The 20,975-nt window shown below is 46.7% G+C and overlaps 1 protein-coding gene across 1 annotated transcript in view; it reads right to left on the bottom strand.

Moving 5' to 3' along the window:
- Positions 1–11,828, bottom strand: part of LOC119436395 (choline O-acetyltransferase) — a 222,309-nt gene extending 210,481 nt beyond the window's left edge. Inside the window, exon 1 of the mRNA XM_037703238.2 lies at positions 11,767–11,828. The gene's annotated coding sequence lies outside the window, so the exon portion shown is untranslated. The remainder of the gene's footprint in view (positions 1–11,766) is intronic.
- Positions 11,829–20,975: the final 9,147 nt, after the last annotated feature.

The raw sequence follows: 20,975 nt of genomic DNA, 5'->3' as shown, positions 1-20,975 counted from the left end.
GATTTTTGTCTACCTATAGTTTAAGAACTCTGAGGTATACATGTGCGTGAAGCTTACCCCACGCACATTACCATCACGCGCGTCCAACGCAGTTCGAAGTTGAGACGTTACATTTCATAATCATAGTTAATTATCCAGCCAGTTATAACCCATCATTTAGTGTCTGTTATGCGCAATATAACAGCGGCCGAGATGTCAATCATGGACCCAGACAAAAGCATGTCCAAATGGCCTAAAAATAATAGAAATGGACAAGTGAATGAGATTTAAGTGAAGGCATGCAATTTAGAATTATGAATCCAGAAACGTGTAAGTCAAGGCAGTCGTGACAGCTGAACGTGATAGCCTGCTAAGTCATCACTATTCGCCCCCTTTTTCTTCCCCGTTCCTGCTTACTGAATGAGCCAGGCACTACTGAACCGGCCGCTAGCGCCACCTTGCGTCCACCATGGAAGTGCAAGGTTGGGAGCACGAGCTACGAGTTCACAACGCGCTGCCACGATTGTAGCTTAACTGAATAACAAAAGTAAGGAAGAAGGTGGACATGGTTCAGCATTGGAGGCAATGAGGATTTGCTACAGACGCCCAAGTAATGCTGCGGAAGAACGCGAATATTTCGGCTGTTAGTTTTTGTACAATGACGGACTCGTAAATATGGCTTATTACTGACTGAAAAATGAACCAAGCATTTCAAGTACGTTACGTGCCCTGGCTTTGCGAAACATTAGAATAAATCTTTCACGTACGTGCAAACCCTAAATTTTGCAAATCCAGGGGCAAACAGCATTCGTGGAGGCGACTTTGAAGCTGTTGGGCTTTCTTTCTTAATTATGACAGTTAACACTAATGCACTTTATCTTTGCTTAGCTTGTATATGTATTATAGCTGCTTTCGAGAAAAATTAAGCATAAAAAAACATTGGTTCTATGAAGGGATATACGGCACATGCATTGAATCCGAAGTTATAATTTTCACTAAGGTGTGCCATTTGGATATTCCAAATTGTAATCTCATAAAGCCTTTTTGAAGTCCTGACAATGTTTATTCGTTTTCGCAAGTAATTGCGTCTGTAGTTAACGGCGTCCGTCAGATCTCTACCTTCGCAAACAAGGGTGGTGGATGTTACTCAGATGAAGCACTCGCCGTGCCTAACACAATCTGCAGGGATAACTGTTGTGATACAACAGAGAGCGATGACGTGAAAGCGAGAGGATGGCTATGTGGTAGCCTCTTATCTGTCACGTCGGGCGTGTCGTGATGCTGCGCTAAGGTTGATATCTGACTGACAGGGTACCGCGGGTTCAGCGGATCACTGTCATAAGCTGTAATCCTAAGAGTGACAGCGTCTGATAGAAGCTAGTGCACATAGTGATAATGATGCTGATTTATTGGCATCCACTTTGAAACGGGGCGATGACAAATATTCACCATAGCCTGCTTGATTTAATCAGGTATGCTGTACATGTTTTTCGTTCTAACATAACGAAGCGCATGCAGCGCGCCTGTGAACGAACGAACGAACGAACGAACGAACGAACGAACGAACGAACGAACGAACGAGCGAGCGAGCGAGCGAGCGAGCGAGCGAGCGAGCGAACGAACGAACGAACGAACGAACGAACGAACGAACGAACGAACGAACGAACGAACGAACGAACGAACGAACGAACGAACGAACGAACGAACGAACGAACGAACGAACGAACGATCGAACGAACGAACGGACGGACGGACGGACGGACGGACGGACGGACGGACGGACGAACGGACGGACGGACGGACGGACGGACGGACGGACGGACGGACGGACGGACGAACGAACGAACGAACGAACGAACGAACGAACGACGAACGAACGACGGACGGACGGACGGACGGACGGACGGACGGACGGACGGACGGACGGACGGACGGACGGACGGACGGACGGACGGACGGACGGACGGACGGACGAACCAACCAACCAACCAACCAACCAACCAACCAACCAACCAACCAACCAACCAACCAACCAACCAACCAACCAACCAACCAACCAACCAACCAATGAACGAACGAACGAACGAACAAAACTTGCGGACGTTGTGGATAATGCGATTCGCCGCATCAGAACAGACTATTCGCTCAATTTAGGCTGAACATATGCCGGCAGGAACCAAGGACCATTTTTCACAATATATTTTTTTTCTCTGATTGTCTTAAATTATCACGATTAATTGCGCCACTCGGTGGAACGGATGACCAGAAATGAATACGATGATAACTGGGGTACGGCCTAGTGCGAGCTTTCTCTGCGAGCTTTGTCTTTCTCTCTAATCACGATGATTAAATTTTTGGTACCATGGATAACTGATTTGAGGCTGCTTTTCTCGGAGTTCATTCTTTGAGCTTTATGTTTGTAATTAACCCCTCTACAATAATGCCCAACTCTGGCGCTCTAGGTATTTGTAATAAATAAATAAATAAATAAATAAATAAATAAATAAATAAATAAATAAATAACGAAAGGTAAGAGGAGTAGAAAATAAGAAAGGATCGTTGCAGATGAAACTGAAAATAGCATAAAAGGGCCAACGTGCGAAAAGCCAACGTCGCAATATCGAAGACAAGGATGTGGCCATGACTAAAGGGTCATATGTAGACAAGCTAGCTATAAGAGTCAAACAAAGAGAATGTGTCCGTATTCAGAGGGACAGAGTAATTCTACGCTTACTATAAGTAGCAGCCCGATGATGATGATGATGATGATGATGATGATGATGATGAAATAAAGATAGATTGACTTACTGACGAACGAGAGCAGTCGAGTAGAGTGAAATTTATTAAGCGAACTTGGCGTACCAGCGTGCCGCAACCATGATTTGACGGTCTTTGTAATCTTTCACCTCCGTGGCATACACTTTAGCATTAGACACGCTACATTCGTCTCCCACTGAGAAAAGAAACCGACATTTTATGTGTTTTGTTTTTCATTTCCGAAAACCGTAAGGCTGTAAGGAGAAAAGCCGACAGTTACCTTCAACCGTACCCATGACGCTCCAAGATAAATCATCAGGCTATAGACGGGAAAGATTGACGAGGAGTGTCAGGGTATAGCGTCACTCGGAAGCAAAGCTTCGCAGGACGGTGAGCGAAAGCATACAACGAACGCAAGGAGAAACGCGCACGCACACGCTGAAAACAACAACAACAATAGACTAAGGGGCCTTACGCGTCAAAACCACGATCTCATTATGAGAAACGCCGTATAATGGGGAACTCCGGAATAATTTTGACCGCCTGGGATTCTTTAACGTGCACCCCATACATGGCGCACGATTTTTTCATTGCGCTCCCACCGGAATCCGCCAGCAGCGGCCGGGATCGAGCCCGCGACCTCGTGCTAACTCGAATTGGCGTTCTCTTATTTTGTGGTCCAGCATTCGTAATTAACGGCTACGGCTAACCACATCCTAGCCGCGGGCGTTGCGCATCGTACTCTTTTCGGGGAAAAAAAAAAAGAGCGTGCCTTGCTGCCGACATGCAACTTTGTCTTTCCCCCTGGGCGCCTTGTTCGTCGACTTCGTGAGAGCAGATTGAAACATTCCATGCTGATGTAGCTCAAACGTTGTTTACATGATGACGTGCTCAAGGAGGATTGCCTTCGACTGAACGTTGATCGCGACAAGTGTGTCGTTGCGTGCTGTGCGCATCGCGGAAGTTCGCGTTACATTTAAAACACGCAGCCGTCAAGATCACCGTGGGCGGGCACCTTCCTTTCCTCTCGTTTGAAATCACCGCGTCATCTCTAGGTTGGTGCAGTGGCGGATGGCGTACGTAGCCTTGCAAATACAATGGCGCGCCGGGGCTATGGCGGATTGTTGGATGTCTATGCGAAAAGGTCAATGCGTTCGCGATTGTTTGAGTTACAAAGGGCAACTAGAGAAAGTACTTCGTTGAGCAAAATCCACACGGTCTCTACTGAGCTTATATAGTGTTCAGTAGAAGGGTAGCAAAAAGGTAGCAACGACAACCATTACTACGTTTTTACTACAGGCTTCTGTCTTACTGCATCGAAGGGAAAGAGTGTAAGAAACGCATTGAATTCTTGGAAAGAACGCCAACAGTAAGCGAGTCGCATCATGTTCTACCTCGTCTGGAAGCCACACATGAGGAGCTATAGCTGGCTCATTTCCTTGTCACGACCTTGTAATTGCCTCACAATTTTCGAGAGCCGACGCAGCGAAAAAACTTGATACCATGGACCTTGATTTGCAGCTCCGTATTCCGTCCGACATTCCACAACGTGACTGCACCCGGTCTGCTACTCCGGCCTGCCTATGGCTCGGAGTAGCATTTTGAAAAGCGTACTCCGTTGTGATTGGAATGGCCAATAACCCATTTTGTGACGTTTGCGGGTGCAGTTTCAACCCGCAAAGTTTCAACCCGCAAATAGCAGCCGTTCTCAGCTACGCTAGACCAACTGGACAAGCGCCCACTCATGGAAAGTAAAATTCTTGGACCCTGGCCTGCACGAACCTCAGCGTAAGCCACTATAAAGGCGCTGCTGGGCTATTTAAAATAAACGGGAATGTGTGATAAATTGTGACTGTGCACTGTGTCACGTTGAATGTACTAGTGGGACGTCGACACTGTGTATGACTATATATATTGACTATATGACTGTATATATTGTGATTCATTCTTTTTATCTCATTTTTCGCATCCCTTTCAACCTTCCCCGGTACAGGGTAGCCAACGGGAGATATCCTCTGGTTCATCTCCCTGTCTTTCCTTAGCTTTTATCTCTCTCTCTAGTTTTATCGTACTCTCATTCTCTCTCTCGTAAATAATGGGAACACTCAAGAAGAATCTCATTAATCTTAGAGTAGTAGATTACACATTTGAAAGAACAGGTCAGTCACTTAACCGAGAGAGGAAGAATAATTGACAATGCAAAAAAAGACTGTAACTAAAGCACGGTTAGTAACGACACCTGCCCACCGCAGTGGTTCAGTGGCAATGGCGTTTCGCAGCTCAGCTCGAGGCCAACGTATCAAATCTAGGCCACTGCAACCGCACTACAATGGGGGCATATCGCAAATACACCTACGTATCCATATTCATGTGAACGTTAAAGAGCTCCGGGTAAGTATGCCATCCTTGCCACCAACGTACACCAGTTTTCAACCGTATTGCTCCAAATTTCAGATATCACTAAACCTAAGTATTGCTGTAGTTCGGCCATGAACGCTTCTTTTATTTATTTATTTATTTATTTATTTATTTATTTATTTATTTATTTATTTATTTATTTATTTATTTATTTATTTATTTATTGCTAGATCGACAAGAGGCATAGAGCCTCTCATGTACCTTAACGTCTAGGTGATGTGGGAAAGGCTCAATACAATAATCATAATCAAGAGCAGGTTGAACTCTCAGGTTACAACAATGCTCCTCATTTGAGGAAGCATAATAAAATCAACAGGCTTCAGACATTCCTCCGTCGCTGAACTCATTCACCTGCGACTGCACCAGGCTCTCACAGCGGACCCAGCCACCTTCTCAAGAACTACTTCTTTGCAATGCAATGCATCGTCTTCGTCCGCTATGTAGCATTGCCTACTGCGTCCTGCGAAATTCTGGTACAGATAGCACCACTCTCAGAGCCTGCATAGGCCTCAAAACCCCTCACAAATTGCCAATGGTTTGCGCGTCTATTTGGCCTCCTTCACAGTGCCGCAAGGCACTGTGCAGGAACCTGTGCACCATCCCCAGTGCACTGTGCACCATCCCCAGTGGCGATGGTGGGCAAAGTTTCTTCGCCATATGACGAGGGTGAAGTTGAGGATGAAGAGGTGGCCTGATGATGACATCACTATAACCACGACGGCGTATAATGCAAAAGACAGATGGACACGGCAAACACAATTTCGAAGTTTTAACTGCATCAAATTGGTTTTCCGGGCTCAAGGGGAAGATCAGGGAGCCACTATATTGTGTTGATTGCCTACGTTGACTACGTCGGATCTCATAACTTCTTGCCAAATAACATTTCTACTTTTTATTTAACAGTGTTTGCTTTGTCATGTTATAAATATTGTGAAATTTTCTGTTTTTCTCATTGAAGGCTTTGAGGCATGAAAAAGTATTTAAAAAAAGCACTTAAACCATGTTTTGAATTCAAATGGAATTGAACCTGGACGTTATTGCCGGTATTAGCTGCTGGAGATTAAAAAAAAAGTACCTATATCCGCGGAAAGACTGCGCAATGCGGCAAATTGCTGAATGACGTCATTGGCGGGGTGTTCGGATGCTATAGAGCAAACAGGATAAAGCCGTTTGGAGTCCAGTTGTGTGTGTTCTTTCTTTTTTTTTTGTTCTCGTTGTCGAGTCATTCCACTTATCTAAACGAATACTGAAAGGCTTCCGTGATGGTAGTAAATCAGTCGAATTTCATTAGCCTACGGCTATGGATGTTCCTACAATTAAATGCAGTATCTTTTCTGTCATGTTCTGAAATAATGTAAAATGAAACTGAAAGAAAAAATTACTGCACTTTCAATAACTAACATAGCGTAACGTCTCAAGCTAGGCCTGAGTTATGAGAAACATTGTACTAGGACTCCTATGCGCTGGGCTGGGCTCCTGGTATTGCGCTGGGTTCCTAGTATGTGTTGACCCCCCGAGGTTCCATAATTGTTGTTGTTGCTGCCTCAAAATATGCACCAGAACCAAGTGCATGTATGGCCGAATTTTCTTTCTTTTCTTCCATTTATATCGCATTCGTCCTGTCCGAACGCAGTTGCGTTGGGCCGGCAATCCAACCCGCAAATTTAGTTCTTACCACCAAAAATTGAACATCCGCGGAGACACCATAGCGGGTGCTACTACACAATAAGCAGCCTAATGCATGCGCAATGTCCTGAAGTTTGCATCGTGGTTATAATTTAACTACATTTACAACATAACCCATTGCCTTACCTCAAAGATAAACTGCATTTCAATAAATACACACAAAGTTACTGGCCAGCAATCGCCAGCCAGTATTTGGAATGTGCCAAGGTGATTCATGTGCTTTCTTCACTGTGAAGATATTTGCCGCGTTAAAAATGATGGCGAAAACGTATTATCGAGTACGCTGGCACACAAACTGACGGGTCGCATGGAACGGCACGTATGATGGAAATTATTGAAGCCCCGGGGCTCACGATGCGTGACTCTGCTGAAAATGTCAGACTGTAGCTGTTTTAATTTTTTCTTGGGATATACGATTTCATCCTGACGGGAGATTTAAAAGAGCTCAGGCTATGCTTGCGTCCCGCTAAGGTGTGAATAAAAGGAAAGAAGCTCCGTAGAAATTGTTCATTTATTTGTCTGCCTATCACGACACGCGTTACACAGGATGCGCAATCGTGAGTCATCCCTCATTTTAGTAGGCTAATAGCCATGCTTCGACTTATACGCTGTGCTACAACGGCGGGAAAGTCTCCTGACCGCTACTTCTAAACACAGCTACCGTCTTTTCGGGTGCGCCCTTTTTTGGTGTTCTTACACAAACATTTCCAGAGAAGAAAGTTGTCACCAAATGTAACTACTTCCAAAACTAAGTGGCCTCATGTAAGCCGTCGGAATTGTCGCCACCATTATGGCGCAAATATGATTAATCCGCCTCTCTTTGATAATCACAAAACGATTCATATCCCAAAGAAAGCCCCCCTTCGGTGATAAAACTGCAAGAATGCAGGAGCACCTGAAACTTCAGTGATGCGTAGGATTTTATTATCTCATTCATCGTTGAAGAATGTGTGATCAGATTATTTGTTGTCTTTTAAGCTACTAATTGTCAATGGAATACTTGGAGAGCCTTCAGGTATTAACGCTTTAGAGGTGCGTCAGGGGCCCCAAACGTTCTGGGGCCCCAAAGAAATAGCGTCGACACCACTGCGCATGCGCGAGACGCAAACTGCGTTTGGGTTTTGCGTTGGGCACGCTATTTCACTGATTTAGCGGGAGCCCCAAAAGCTGCCCCAAAAGCTTTGCGTCAATAAACATGGCGGCACCCATCGAAGCGACGGCTCTAACTGAGTACCAAACAGCTCGATTCGTGATAACGCGTGAAGTGCGCAAGCTAGGAGGAGTGACTGCGGTTAATGCTTTCTCTCAACTAACGTTTGTAATGAAGATTGATTCATTAGACGCCGCTGATTCCGAATTGGATTGGAATTGCGAATTGCGTGTCTATAGCCTGATTTCGTGGCTCGTAGGCCTAACGTGGATTAGCTTGGCTTGTGAAGGCATGTGAAGTTGGTTACTCAAAATTAAGCGCAACAAATTGCTTGCTGCTAATCGAGTAACCTCTCAATTGTAATTAAACGCAAAACCACGAAAGTCAAAATTACTCTTCTTATCATAAAATGGTATAGTTTATTTTAACATTTATAATTGTTTTTATTTGACACCGTAGTGGCTCTGCGAGCGCAAGACGCTATTCGCAAACGCAAAGCCCTATTCTAAAACTCTTCACTCCTGCATGCCCCAACGCTAACACCCACAAAACTCTTTGGGGCCCCAAACTTTTGGGGCACCTATTCTAAAACTCTCTAATGACTGCAGCTGAGTGTAAGTTTCTCCTCGTAGCTAGATCTGCGTTTCCAAAGTTACTATAGGGTATCTCGGTTGGACCCACAGATTCAATTACAACTTTTACCCGGTTTTAAACGACAAGAAGAAACCTTACTGTGCCGCCTGCGAATAGGAGTTTCTTTTACAAACTGCTATTCATTCCTAATTGGAATGGCGGACAGTGCCACCTGCAGCACATGTAGTGTAGAGGAAACCACCAGACATCTCTTACGTGACTGCCCCAGATACGAAGAAGAGAGGATTGCCCTTCGGACTGCTTTGGGGCACTTAGTTGACAGGCCTTTTATAGAGGAGAAGATCTTGGGCCCATGGCCTCGTGCGCCTGCTATGTACAGGGCTACAAAGGTGCTGCTGCGTTTTTTTAAGTGCACAAGCCTGTCTGACCGCCTGTGACGAAACTCAGCGATGAACGCTTGACTGTGTAAATGTGCAAGGTGTGAACTTCTCTCTTCCTTCTCCTCTTTCAATCCCTTCTCGCCATTCCCCAGTGCAGGGTGGCCTACCGGGCTCAGCCTGGTTAACCTCCCCGCCTTTCCCTTATGACTTTTCTCCCTCTCCCCCTTGTCGAACAGATATCCTGTCGTGGCGCGTGGGTAGGCGATCTGTCAGGGTCGTCTTCTAAGCCCAGTCAAGTTGTTCGCAACAGGGAAGATGGTGATGCACCCTCGACTTGTGGGCCCGAGAGAACTTCTCGAGTATTTGAGCCTTTAATGTTGGCATTTCTCATCTTTCAGAAATGTCCTTTGGCGCAAACGAGAACCGCTGTGCAAGGATCACTAAAGCGGACCACAGCTTTCCAGAGATTGAAAAAGCGGACCACAGCTTTCCGGAGATTTAAAAGGGAACGGAACTCTAAATGACATGTCGTTCCCCGGCTGTTTCCTCGGGCACCTGTGAAGGGGTGTATACTAGAAGTCTACCAGGTCGCTCGTCCCCGCGGAACAGGTGACACGGACGTGACGCCAGTTCATGGAAGATGCCTGGTATCGACGACTGTGGAACCCGTAGATGCCACACATCCTCCACGGCCTGACCCGTCCTTCAGTAAGGGCGGGGCAGCGTCCTGCGACATCTCGGTCGTCGTCTCTCAGATGGTTGAGCAACTCTTGCGCCTTACTGCTCGTCGCCTCGGCTTTTCTCGGGTCCTTTGCGTCGAACTCAGAGAAAGTTTATGAGGGAGGTGCAGTGGTCTTTCGGACTGTAATCAAAACCTATCGCACACAATATTTACCTCGCTTAAGGTGTTTCTGTCGCCTTTTATTTATTACGATGGCGAGAATGAGCCTTACACGTGGAACGATGCTTCATTCCAATATATACATTCTGTGCGCCGCATTAAGCTTGAGTACTCTTCAGAAAGGTTGTTAACGTACCAGGTGGGGCCAATAGTTGCCGATTCACAGCTGTTCAAGTAGTAAACAGACCGCCATCAAAACTAGGACACCAAGCGGTCTGGCATTGCACTTTTATTTTCCTAGGCCTAGATATAAGTTAGATTGCACAGGCGGGAATCTTTAATGAATGCCTTTATCATCAAAAGGTCCCTTGCAGACTTCGCGTTTACTGCACTCGCTTGTCAATCAATTCAAATCACAAAAGCTGTGCTTTGAATTCACCTTCCCCGAAAAACAGACTGGCGTTATGCGTCAGATGCCGCAGCCTTTTTTTGAGCTCGTATGAAAACGGTGCCCTTCTTACGTCTTATTGTGCCTCTGAAGCGCAATTTGGGTTCCTCCTATAGCTTTTGCGTTTGCATGTTTTGAGACAGACTATACAGAGACCGAACCAGAGTGAAGCGGGTATGGGGACCGTACCACTTTTTGTTTTTGTTATTTCACGAATTGCAACAGGATTACACATTTTTAATTGTTAACCACGGAAAGTCCTGTCATACAGTACCACGGCTGGTGGGGTATTCATGGGACTGAATAAATACCGACTCGTATCAGCTTATGATGCATGACCGTATTCCGTTGTCTGGCTGTGACGGTAAGTAGTAATCATATTTACTACTTTGAAGCTTGCGTTGGTAATCCGCCTGCAAAGGAGCTAACCTAAAATGCAACAAGGATGCCAATAACCTGCATTTATTCCGGCAGATAATACGCTATGAAGTCTTCGTGATACGTAATCACAAGAGCTTCCGCCGTAGTCAAAGCATTTCAAGGTTTTTAACGTGCATAAATAAACATCTGTATAATAGTGGTTACGTTCGCGCATTCTGTAAAACCCGCAAGGCACCATTACTCCCCTCTTCCCCACGCCTTCACCGCAACTCCATCAAGCTACATACAGAAAGAGTTTGTGCAGTCTCTTTCTATATGCCGCCATGATCTGGTGAGAGACCGCTTTAGCCAACTATTAAGCTCTATTGAGAAAACAAAGCACAAGTGAAAGATGACTGCAGTGACGATGAGTGCTCCAAGGAAGCATGCATTCACTATCGTATATGCATTTTTTAAAATTTTGTTAAGAGTTGATGCAAACCAAACGAAGGCAACGGTTACTTCTCCACTAAGGAATATCGTTCTGCAAACATCAGATGGCATATATGCGCCATTTGAACTTACCTTGGCAGGGTGAATAGCTCCTGGCTACATTTATCGTCATGTCTTTTCCAGTTGGCAACCTATTTGAGGAGCTAAAACGAATACTGCCGCATTGCTACAAACTTAACTGTGCTCAAGAAACAGATAGCAGAGACATTTTCTGGCCCCATAAAGGTCACTATAAGAAGTTTGTAAAGGTTGCTATAGTTGCCTTACGCGTTCGCTGCTGTTCGGTATTAGCAACATTTAGGTCCCACGATACGACTTCCTCGAGTTGTGCAGTTGATGCTGCGACTGCAGTCATTGTATCGCTGCGACACTTATACGCGCCAAGTATGCAAAACAACGTGATTTAACCAATTCCCCGAGTGCGTTTTCGTTTTGCCGCGTTTTGACACAGTGTTTCAAGTACGCGTTGAAGAGTCCAGCGACAGTCTGTAATACCGCGCGGGAAAGGAGCCAACATGACACGGAACAACGCTGGAAACTGCCAAAGACACTTAATACATCGAAGAAGTAAAGCAAAAGCGCAGTCGCAAGCCGTGCGGACAATTAGGCGAGCACATGTACAGAAAATAGCGTCACTCACCTGGACAGCGAGAAAGCTCCCGTCTGGAACCGCCGGCCGCTTTCTGAGGCGCTTTCGAGCGGCGTTCGTGGACGGCTGGCCTGGTTGCGAGCGAGCGCCCGCGGAGGGAATTTCGGGAAGACAAGAAGGAGGGCGAAGTACTCAGCCTTCTCGCTCTTTGTCCTCAGTTTTCTCAAGACGCGATGCTCTCCCTACCCGTCTCCCCCCCCCCCCCCCCACCACGACCACCCTCCCACGCAATGAACCTTCTGAAATGTCCCACTTTCCTACATCCCTCTGCCTTCTGTTCCTCTGCCTGCCGGCGGCAATTTCGTCCGTAGGAAAAAAAAAAGGAGGGGGAAAGGTCCCACCGGAGAAAGGGGAATGGTGGGAGAAGTGCGCACGTCACGACTCGTCCCCAATGGGGAGAGCCAATGACGAGCTGCCGAGGCGCAGGTGAGAGAGAAACGCGTCGCTATTGGTCCGCCGGGGGTGCTCACCTGCTCCCGTTCCCGCCAGTGGGGAACCCGGCCGCGCCCTTTCTCGTGGACCGCTTCGTCTTTTTTTCCCCCTTCCCAATTCTGTTGCGCGTGTTCCTCTCTCTGGCGCGCGGGCGTTCGCGCGCTTTTGCGGCAGCCTTATTCTGTGGCGCGCGCGCGCGAAAATTTTGGCGCCATCGGAGGAGGCGGGGTTGCCACGCGCACACTGTGGTGGTAGTGGTGGAGTGGGGGTTATGTCAAAGAAATAAAGAATAGCTGTTCAAAGAAGGCAACGTCAGGCAATTCAAGGAGGATGGAGGCAAAACGGTGGAGGGCAGACACCGCCGACAAAACGCCAGCGGGCCTCGCTCGGTCGGGGATGAGGCAAAGATCAAACGAAAGGCGCTCGCAACAACAAGCGAAAAGAGACGAGATACGCCTGAGAAAGAAGCCCCAAAGAAGAGACAGAGTACGACTGTCATGGCTGCTCGTCGATGGAGGAATGCAGAGGCTCGCACAATGGCGGCCGCCGCGCGTGCGCACGCGGACTTAAATCGACAGGAACATTCTTTCTCTTGGAGAAGAACAGTGAAATTCGCACCGGCTTTGCCGCTTCTTTTCTTTTTGGCGAGAAACTATTGTGTGAGCCTTCGTGCCTAAACTTATTTTTAACGTGTTTATTTTCCGACCCCATTTTGCAGATACCCTGATCCACTTAAGACTGAGGCATCCGCAAGTCTATTACAAGAAGCGTTCATCTTGTGAAGCTGCTTTTAAAGTATTGCTTAGTTAGCCTTTTTTGTGTGTGTATGTATCTGTGTATCTGTCTGTGAGTATTTTGTTCAGGAACAGACAGTTTTATTTTAAATTATGCAAGTGCACTTTTTTTTCGGCTGTCACTAATAATGCACTAAGGAAAAGAAGCTGCCGTTATTTGTCATCTTGTTCCTTAGTAGCATGCATATCGACCTGCTGAACGGCTTCGGTGTTCAAGCCGGCCAAGATTGCTAAACAAACGTTATTTGAATGAAAGGTACGGGAAGTCGGGAACGCGTGCCAAAGCAAGGTGAGGTGTCATTGCAGAACGAGATCATTTATTGGCGCCGACGGCAGTTACTTTTCCTCATGTTCATCTCTTAGAGACAAACGTCTGATGCGTGGGCCATTCGCCCTACGCACATGTCGAAAGAATTCCGGCCACTACAATGTTCTCACAAGTTGCAGCGTCTTAAGTTTCGAGTGAGCCCATCATATATGTTGAATGACCCGAGTGGGGGTGGGCATACTTCCCTTCAATGCAGCACCACCGCCACTATATAACGCGGGGGGCGGTAAGAGTGCAATTATGGGCAGGTTTCAAAGCAAAGCGTCTTTAGGCGCCTCGATGATATCCTCATTGACAGCGAAAAAGACAACCTCTGGCAGCTTCGTCTCAAAACGGGTCAGACGGAGCTCCGATTCTCGGGGCACAAGTGATAGGACACGAAGCCACCTAGTCGACGTCAAGGCGGAAGGCGGTGTGCGCGCTGCACTGTTAGTCTTATTTAGAAACATTTTTACGTAACACACATTAAACGCCGATAAAAAAAAGAAGCACTAGAGGACAGGAATCGGACATATTACACTTTTCCTTTTATGTTACTGTTTTCTTTTTTGTGATTTAATTATGCCGACTCCGAGCGTCACTACGAGAAAATCAGCAAATCCTGCCATTTATTTAATTAATGATTGACTTGTTCATTTATTTACTTTCACATCACGAGGTCGCTGGTTCGATTATCGTCCCGCGGCGGCCGCATTTCGATGGGGGCGAAATGCAAAAATGCTTGTGTACTTAAATTTAGGTGCACGTTAAAGAACCCCAGGTGGACAAAATTGCAAGTGGTCTCCTGCTGCTCATTTTCCCCCTTTGTCTGCTGTTTTGCACAGCGGGAACTTCTCACGCAGTAGTAGAGTGGCTTTTGTTGGGAATAACAGATTTCGGTAGGTAAAGGGGATATTTGACGCTTGTAACTGTGTAGCGTGAGACCACCTCAGCAGCGCCGCAAAAGATAGGGGCAGATCGCAGTGAGAAGGAGGTGAGGGGAGTGACACAGGCAATAGATGAAGGGCGGTTCATGGCGAATGAGTCGACCACAGAGGATACAAAGGCGCTAGTGTGGGCCAGTTTTCTCAGCCAAGTCTAAGAGCGAGTTCGCGCTTATGTGAGGAGGACACCTTCAAGGGATGCACGAGGTAGCCGAAACCTGCCAGATACACGCCGTAGCTCAATTTGCGCTGTAGTGAGCGCTGCGCAAAACAAAATGAGGTGTTCAAACGTTGCGTGCACACCACAGACATCGTAGGTCGCGTAGTTCCACTCAACTTTCTTTTTCTTATTAGATTAATTAAATTCTGGGGTTTTACGTGCCGCAGCCACGGTGCGATCATGAGGCGCGCTGCAATAGGAGACTCCGGATTGCTTTCGATCACCTGGGGTTCTTATACGCGCACGTAAATTTAAGTACACCAGCGTTTTTACATTTCGTCCCCATTGAAATGGGGACGGAATTGTTAAATTGTCATAGCCACTCAGCTACTGCGGCATTTCTCTTTCCGTTTCGTGGCGCTTGCTCGAGGCGTTATAATGTTTCTGTTCTGTAAAGCGAGCGTTAGCTTGCTGTACTTTGAAAGCATGCAAATACGCAGACACAGAGGCTTGCGCTTGCATTTAAACGCACGCGAACGCATGTGTACACTAACATGCTTCTGCGCACTCCTGCAAAGGTCAGGGTGTACAGGTGCACAAAGCCGCTATATAGTACGCTTGGACGAGAATCTTGATTGACAGCCTTACCTTTCGCGAATCGTACTAATATACGAAAAAGCTTGTCAATGTAGCCACGCATGCACATATACTCGATCGTTGCATTTCTCTATCTCCGTGCCGTTACGCAGCAAGAAAGACGAAAAAAAGAGCACGCGCGACCAGTTTTACCGAATCCGCGTTGCTAAGCCATCGACGTTTACGTGGCTCACCACGCATCGAGTTTCGCAGATACGTCGATAGGTAATTTCTGGGGTTAGATGAATATTGGAAGCTTTGAATACGAATCGAATATTACCCACTAACTATCCGTATTCGAAAATTAACTATTTGGCATTTTCGAATATTCGAAACTAGCCAAATATTTCGCAACAACCGACCGTTAAAGAAGGGTTACTCTTCTCCGCCTGCTAAACAACGTATCTCAAATAATCGGAGGTATGACAACGAAACGTTTTCGAAGCAATGCAGAAATAAAATGGGTAACGCAAGCTTTGTTTTAGGTTTCGTGGCGGAAGCCTACATGACAACCTGTGAGTTTTGCTTGTAGTCTGTCATCGAGTATTTCCGGCAATCTCACCATCTTTTACGCTACAACCTGTGGTGTTTTCCCTGCAACAGGCCGTTTTACATGTGGGTATGGCACACAAGTCCCTCAGAAGCATTTTTCCCCACAACTTCTGATCTTTTTTTGACCAGCACTTATTTAGCGTTTTTTTTAGAAAGCTACTCACACAGCTTTCATTCATCCCTGGAAATCTTGTTTTGAACCAGGCTCTAAAATTGTTGCGAAGCTATTCCTGTAGTTTCTTTATTAACAATTAGTCTTTTTTTTTTGTGTTCAAAAGTGATCCTTTGTCACTGTTGGTTAGCTGTCTTTTTTGCACTAGTCAGTACAGGCGTAGTGCCTGATTCATCATCATCATCATCATCATCATCATCTCATCATCATCATCATCATCATCATCATCATCATCAGCAGCAGCACAGCAGCAGCAGCAGCAGCATCGCAGCAGCAGCAGCAGCAGCAGCCAGCAGCACAGCAGCAGCAGCAGCAGCAGCATCAGCAGCAGCCAGCAGCAGCAGCAGCAGCAGAGCAGCAGCAGCAGCAGCAGCAGCAGCAGCAGCAGCAGCAGCAGCAGCAGCAGCAGCAGCAGCAGCAGCAGCAGCAGCAGCAATTCCCTAATTTCATCGCCCTTCCTAATTTTCTGCCATCCTCGACTGCGCTTCCCTTATCTTGGCACCCATTCTGTAACTATATTGACACACTGGTTATCTGACCTACGCATTGGCTATTCCCGTTTGCTCTCTGCTCCACACCACTCTCTTCTTGTCTCTTAACGTTACACGTAACATTTTTCGTTCAATCGCTCTTTGCGCGGTCCTTAACTTGTTCTCGAGCTTCTTTATTAACCTCCAAGCTTCTGCCTATGTTAGCATCGGTAGAATGGAATGATTGCACACTTTTCTTTTCAACGACAGTGGTAAGCTCCCAGACAGGACTTCGTAATTCCTGCCGTATGCGCTCCAACCTATTTTCATTCTTCTATAAGTTTCCTTCTCATGATCAGGCACCCAATGACCTAATTATACGGAACTAAATATTCCTGTTGTAAATACATGCGCCTCCATTTGGCTATTCGATATTCGATACTTACCATTCATCTGCCTCTAGTAGTTTTTGAAACCGAGCAGTCACTTTTTTTGTTGTTCTGCATACTGTAGTTTGTAATTTGAAGTGGACATTAAACCAAAAAGAATCGTGGCGCTGCAGCATTCATATGGGGACGGATTACCAGCGAAGCTGTTTAGGCGACATACATACACAAACGGCGAACACAAGACACGCCTATTGTGTTCTAATATCCCTCTCTTCTGTGATGTCAGTATAGCGTCAGAGATGCATGTTCTTCCTGCTCTCCGCTGAAAATAATTATTTTTCAACGAATGAAATACAGATACAGCATTGAATCAATCATCTACAAGCGTAACCTGATTTAGCGCGTGCGTGCGTGTGTGTGTGTGTGTGTGTGTGGATGTGTGTGTGTGTGTGTGCGTGCGTGCGCGTGTGCGTGTTTGTGTGTGTGTGTGCGTGTGTGTGTGTGTGTGTGTGTGTGTGTGCGTGTGTGTGTGCGTGCGTGTGCGTGTGTGTGTGCGTGTGCGTGTGCGTGTGCGTGTGTGTGTGTGTGTGTGTGTGTGTGTGTGTGTGTGTGTGTGTGTGTGTGTGTGTGTGTGTGTGTGTGTGTGTGTGTTCCTTTTTTTCCCCCAACGACACCATAACTCAAAAGCGGAACACATTCCCTTGAGAGGCGCTCTTAGGTGTGCAGGCCTCAGGGACGTTCTGTAAGCTGCAAATGGATCGTAGAATTAGTCTGAAAACTAGGGTAATATGATTATAATGACGATCACACAAGCACACGTGCTGAACTTACAGGAACTTTGGCAAAATCACCATGCATACAGAGTTACCATTACTGATTTTCGATAAAAAAATATAAGTGACATGCCTGCCAGTCACGTTCTGGATTCAGTAATGACCTCTAGAGTCCATTAGGCGCTTTCGCGGTACCATACACGAAACTAAAGTCTGTTTACATAAAAAAAAGAAAAAGAAAAGGATATTACTAGTAAAGTGAAACAGGTCAGGTAGGTGGGCGGCAAACAGACCATAAAATGATAAATCAGGACTCTGCATCAATGAATTCCTACCCTTTAATATATTCATTTATCGGTTACCCAGACTAAAGATCAGCGATTAAAAACTGCCTTAAAATTCGCGTCATATCCTGAGAGAGAGTGAGTTTTTAGTATTATTTATGACAGCAGAGCAGGTGTCCTTCAGTGGCACTGAATTTCAGCAGCATGAATTTCATACTCTTGTCAATCAGCGCACCCAAATTTTTTTGCGAACAAAGGTGCGTCTCCGTTATTCAAAGGAGCGGAAGTCAATATTAGCAGCACCGCTGTTACGCAAGGAATGCCAATTTCTCTTTCTCTGTTTCTTTCCATTTATTTTTAAGCGAAGCTTTATAGGCTCACAACTGTCGGCGGTGGTGGTGGTGGTGGCGGTGGCGGCGTCACGCTGAAGAGTGGGCCGATCCTGGAAATAGTGCAGAAAGGGTCCAAGCTCAATGGCACATACCCCTGTCATGTGGGCCCAACCTGTTGATTGTGCAGAAAGGGTCCAAGCTCATAGTTACATACCCCTGTGGGCTCGGGGACCTGTAACGCGCCCTTGAACAACCCTTGTCGCACGTGGGACCCAAAGAGACAAAATCATTAGCCCTTCCCCTGTCGTGAAAATGGGTGTAAGTGTAGCTTGTCCGATTCTAGCGTGAGGGCTTCCGAAGCCCAGGCGAAACGCCATCGAAAAGCCGCGGACCCCGAGTTGCGGGAGCGCGATGTTGAGGCCAAACGTCAGCGAAGAGCCGCCGACCCTGAGTTTAGGGCAAACGAAGCGGAACGCCTGCGACAGTGTCGTCTTCCCACAAGCTTCGCGCACCCCCATTTTCACGACAGGGGAAGGGCTCTGAATTTTTTTTAATTGTCTGCGTGCCTACTTTCTCTAATGTTCCCAAAGTTACGGTCACACTACGAACCACTTTGTGTCAGATCAGGAGAATTTCATTTAAGAACTGTACGTACGAACAGTAACTCAAAACATGCCTAAAATTGACCTGAATGCAGGTTCTAGTAGAAAACGTAACGTCGAATCACATTGACCCAGCAACCAAAAGGAAACTGCTGCGGTGAAGAGAACTTGCAAAAAAAGTAACCTAAAGAAATCATTATGCTACTTCAGACTACGATTACTATTCAAGATGGAAAGCTAGCACATTATGTTCAGCAGAAACCAGTGGGGGTACAACAGCGTGTACGCACAGACATAACGAAAAATAAGTCACGAGGTTTTTCACTTGACCTGCGAAAGAAAGCATACTGGGGAAAACGCTTGGTCCTGGGTGCATCTATTCAAATATGTTCCCACTCCGCATTGGTGTTCGCGTTGACTCCACAGTTCCCTCGTACTAGGCGGTGGAAGGTTCCTGGTGGTTGGTTGGTTGGTTGGTTGGTTGGTTGGTTGGTTGGTTGGTTAACGGGTTTACCCTTTCAGGCACGCACTACAATCTGTGCATTTTACTCGATTAAGGCTTCGGGAAGCCTATAGGCGTCACAACACTGCCAGGTCATTTCATTTCTACACACAGCGCTTACGTGGCCTCTCTTGAGACACTTTCGGCACTGCGGGCGAAAACATGACACCACCAACTGTGATGCTTCTTCTTTCAAATGTTCCAACTGTCCTGGTCATCAGGAAGCGACGTCACAGGATTGCCCGAAGATGCATCGGGAAGTTTGTATCCTTAGAAAAATGGAAAGAGGGCAATCTTTTCGTAAAGAGGCTGCTCAATCTGTTTGATGAAGTAAATGACGCTCGTGAAAGAAGCGCCACCCAGCCGCTTCGGAACTGCATAGTGGGGCGCAGGCACCACGACTCCCTCTGCCTATGTCCGCATCGAGGATGGCAACCGCGCCTACTGCCAATTCAAAGTCAGTGAGAGTACGGGTCGAATATTCGTCACCTCCGGCTGGTACAGACACGGAATGGCCTTTGCTGCGCTCCATACCCATGGGAATGACACCGGGCCATAGTCGTCCTCTGTACGTCAAGAAGTGAATGATAGGGCCAATAAAGGCAGCGACACTATAGGCAAGCCAAAAGATGAAAATGAGAAGAAGAAAATGATTGAGAAAATGCTGAAGCAGCGCCTGCTAGAAGCGATGCGCGTGATCCTCTGCGGTCTCCAGACTCCAGCCGCTCAAAGCGCCGTGCAGGTCCTCGAAGTGTTGGAGCCGCTTATCGCAGCTCTTTAGAATCTGTAAAGCCTTTTTTGCCATCTGCGCTGCTCACGCAGGAGAAGCCCACACACCAGCGTCTTCTTTGAACCAGTTTGTATAATTTCAGTTCAAATAATGGTCCCAGTCAAGATCTGGGAGCCGGATGACATTTCTGAATGACGTTTTTGGACTCATTTGATCATCATCAGAATGCTGAAGTTGCCTTCGCCGTTGTGCATCCCTCTTCTATGTCGTCAGCATCCATCATTCAACCTTTACGTTCGCGTTCCCCCTACCATTGTGCAGAGCAGCAGACTAGAGCGCGTTAGCTCAGGCGGACCTCTCTGCCTTCTTTCAAATAAATTGTCTCTCTCTCTCTCACCGAAGCGTCGCCACGTCGCTTGGGCAGTAGTGCCTAAAAAAGAATGGACAGTCAGGTACGCCGTAGTAGAGAAAGCTGGATTAATTTCGACCCCCTGGGGTTCTTTAACGTGTGCCTAAATACGTGAGCATTTTTGTATTTCGCTTCCACCTGAATGCGGCCGCAGCTGCCGGGAATAGAAACCAAGGCCACGTGCTCAGCAGCAGAGCGCCGTAGGCACTCGGCAACCGCGGCGGGTAGGCGGCACTGCATGCCTTTGGCGCGTTGACCTACGGGTATACTCGGTATAGACACCACCCACCCAGCTGCATTTTGACCGTTCCGCACCGTGCGCTCGCCTACCGTACTCTGCAGGGCTACGAAAGGACCAGGCGACCAGCACACGTCGCGAGACAGCATTGACATATTTCTTTCTTTCATTCTATTGATTAAAGCAACCTTCAATAGCCAGTGATAAGAACAAATATAGTAAGCAAAACCTGAGAAAAGGCAATGAAAATTTTGTAACTGAAAGCAAAAATAAGAGAGAGACAGAGGAAAGGGGAAATGCAGGGATGTTATTCAGAACGTAAAATGCAGTTTGGCTACTGGGGAGGTAGAAATAACGTATAGAAAGAGAGAGACAGGAAGCACAGACACACGATCACAGTCAGTCACTGCCACCGCAGGCTATCACAGCACAGGATCACGTGTAGCACAGCGAACATCAATTCAAGCTACAGTG

Source organism: Dermacentor silvarum, chromosome 1, assembly GCF_013339745.2.
Source record: "Dermacentor silvarum isolate Dsil-2018 chromosome 1, BIME_Dsil_1.4, whole genome shotgun sequence".
Taxonomy (NCBI): Eukaryota; Metazoa; Arthropoda; class Arachnida; order Ixodida; family Ixodidae; genus Dermacentor; species Dermacentor silvarum.
Note: the sequence above shows the minus strand (reverse complement) of the source record. Positions and strands in the feature narration are given on the sequence as shown.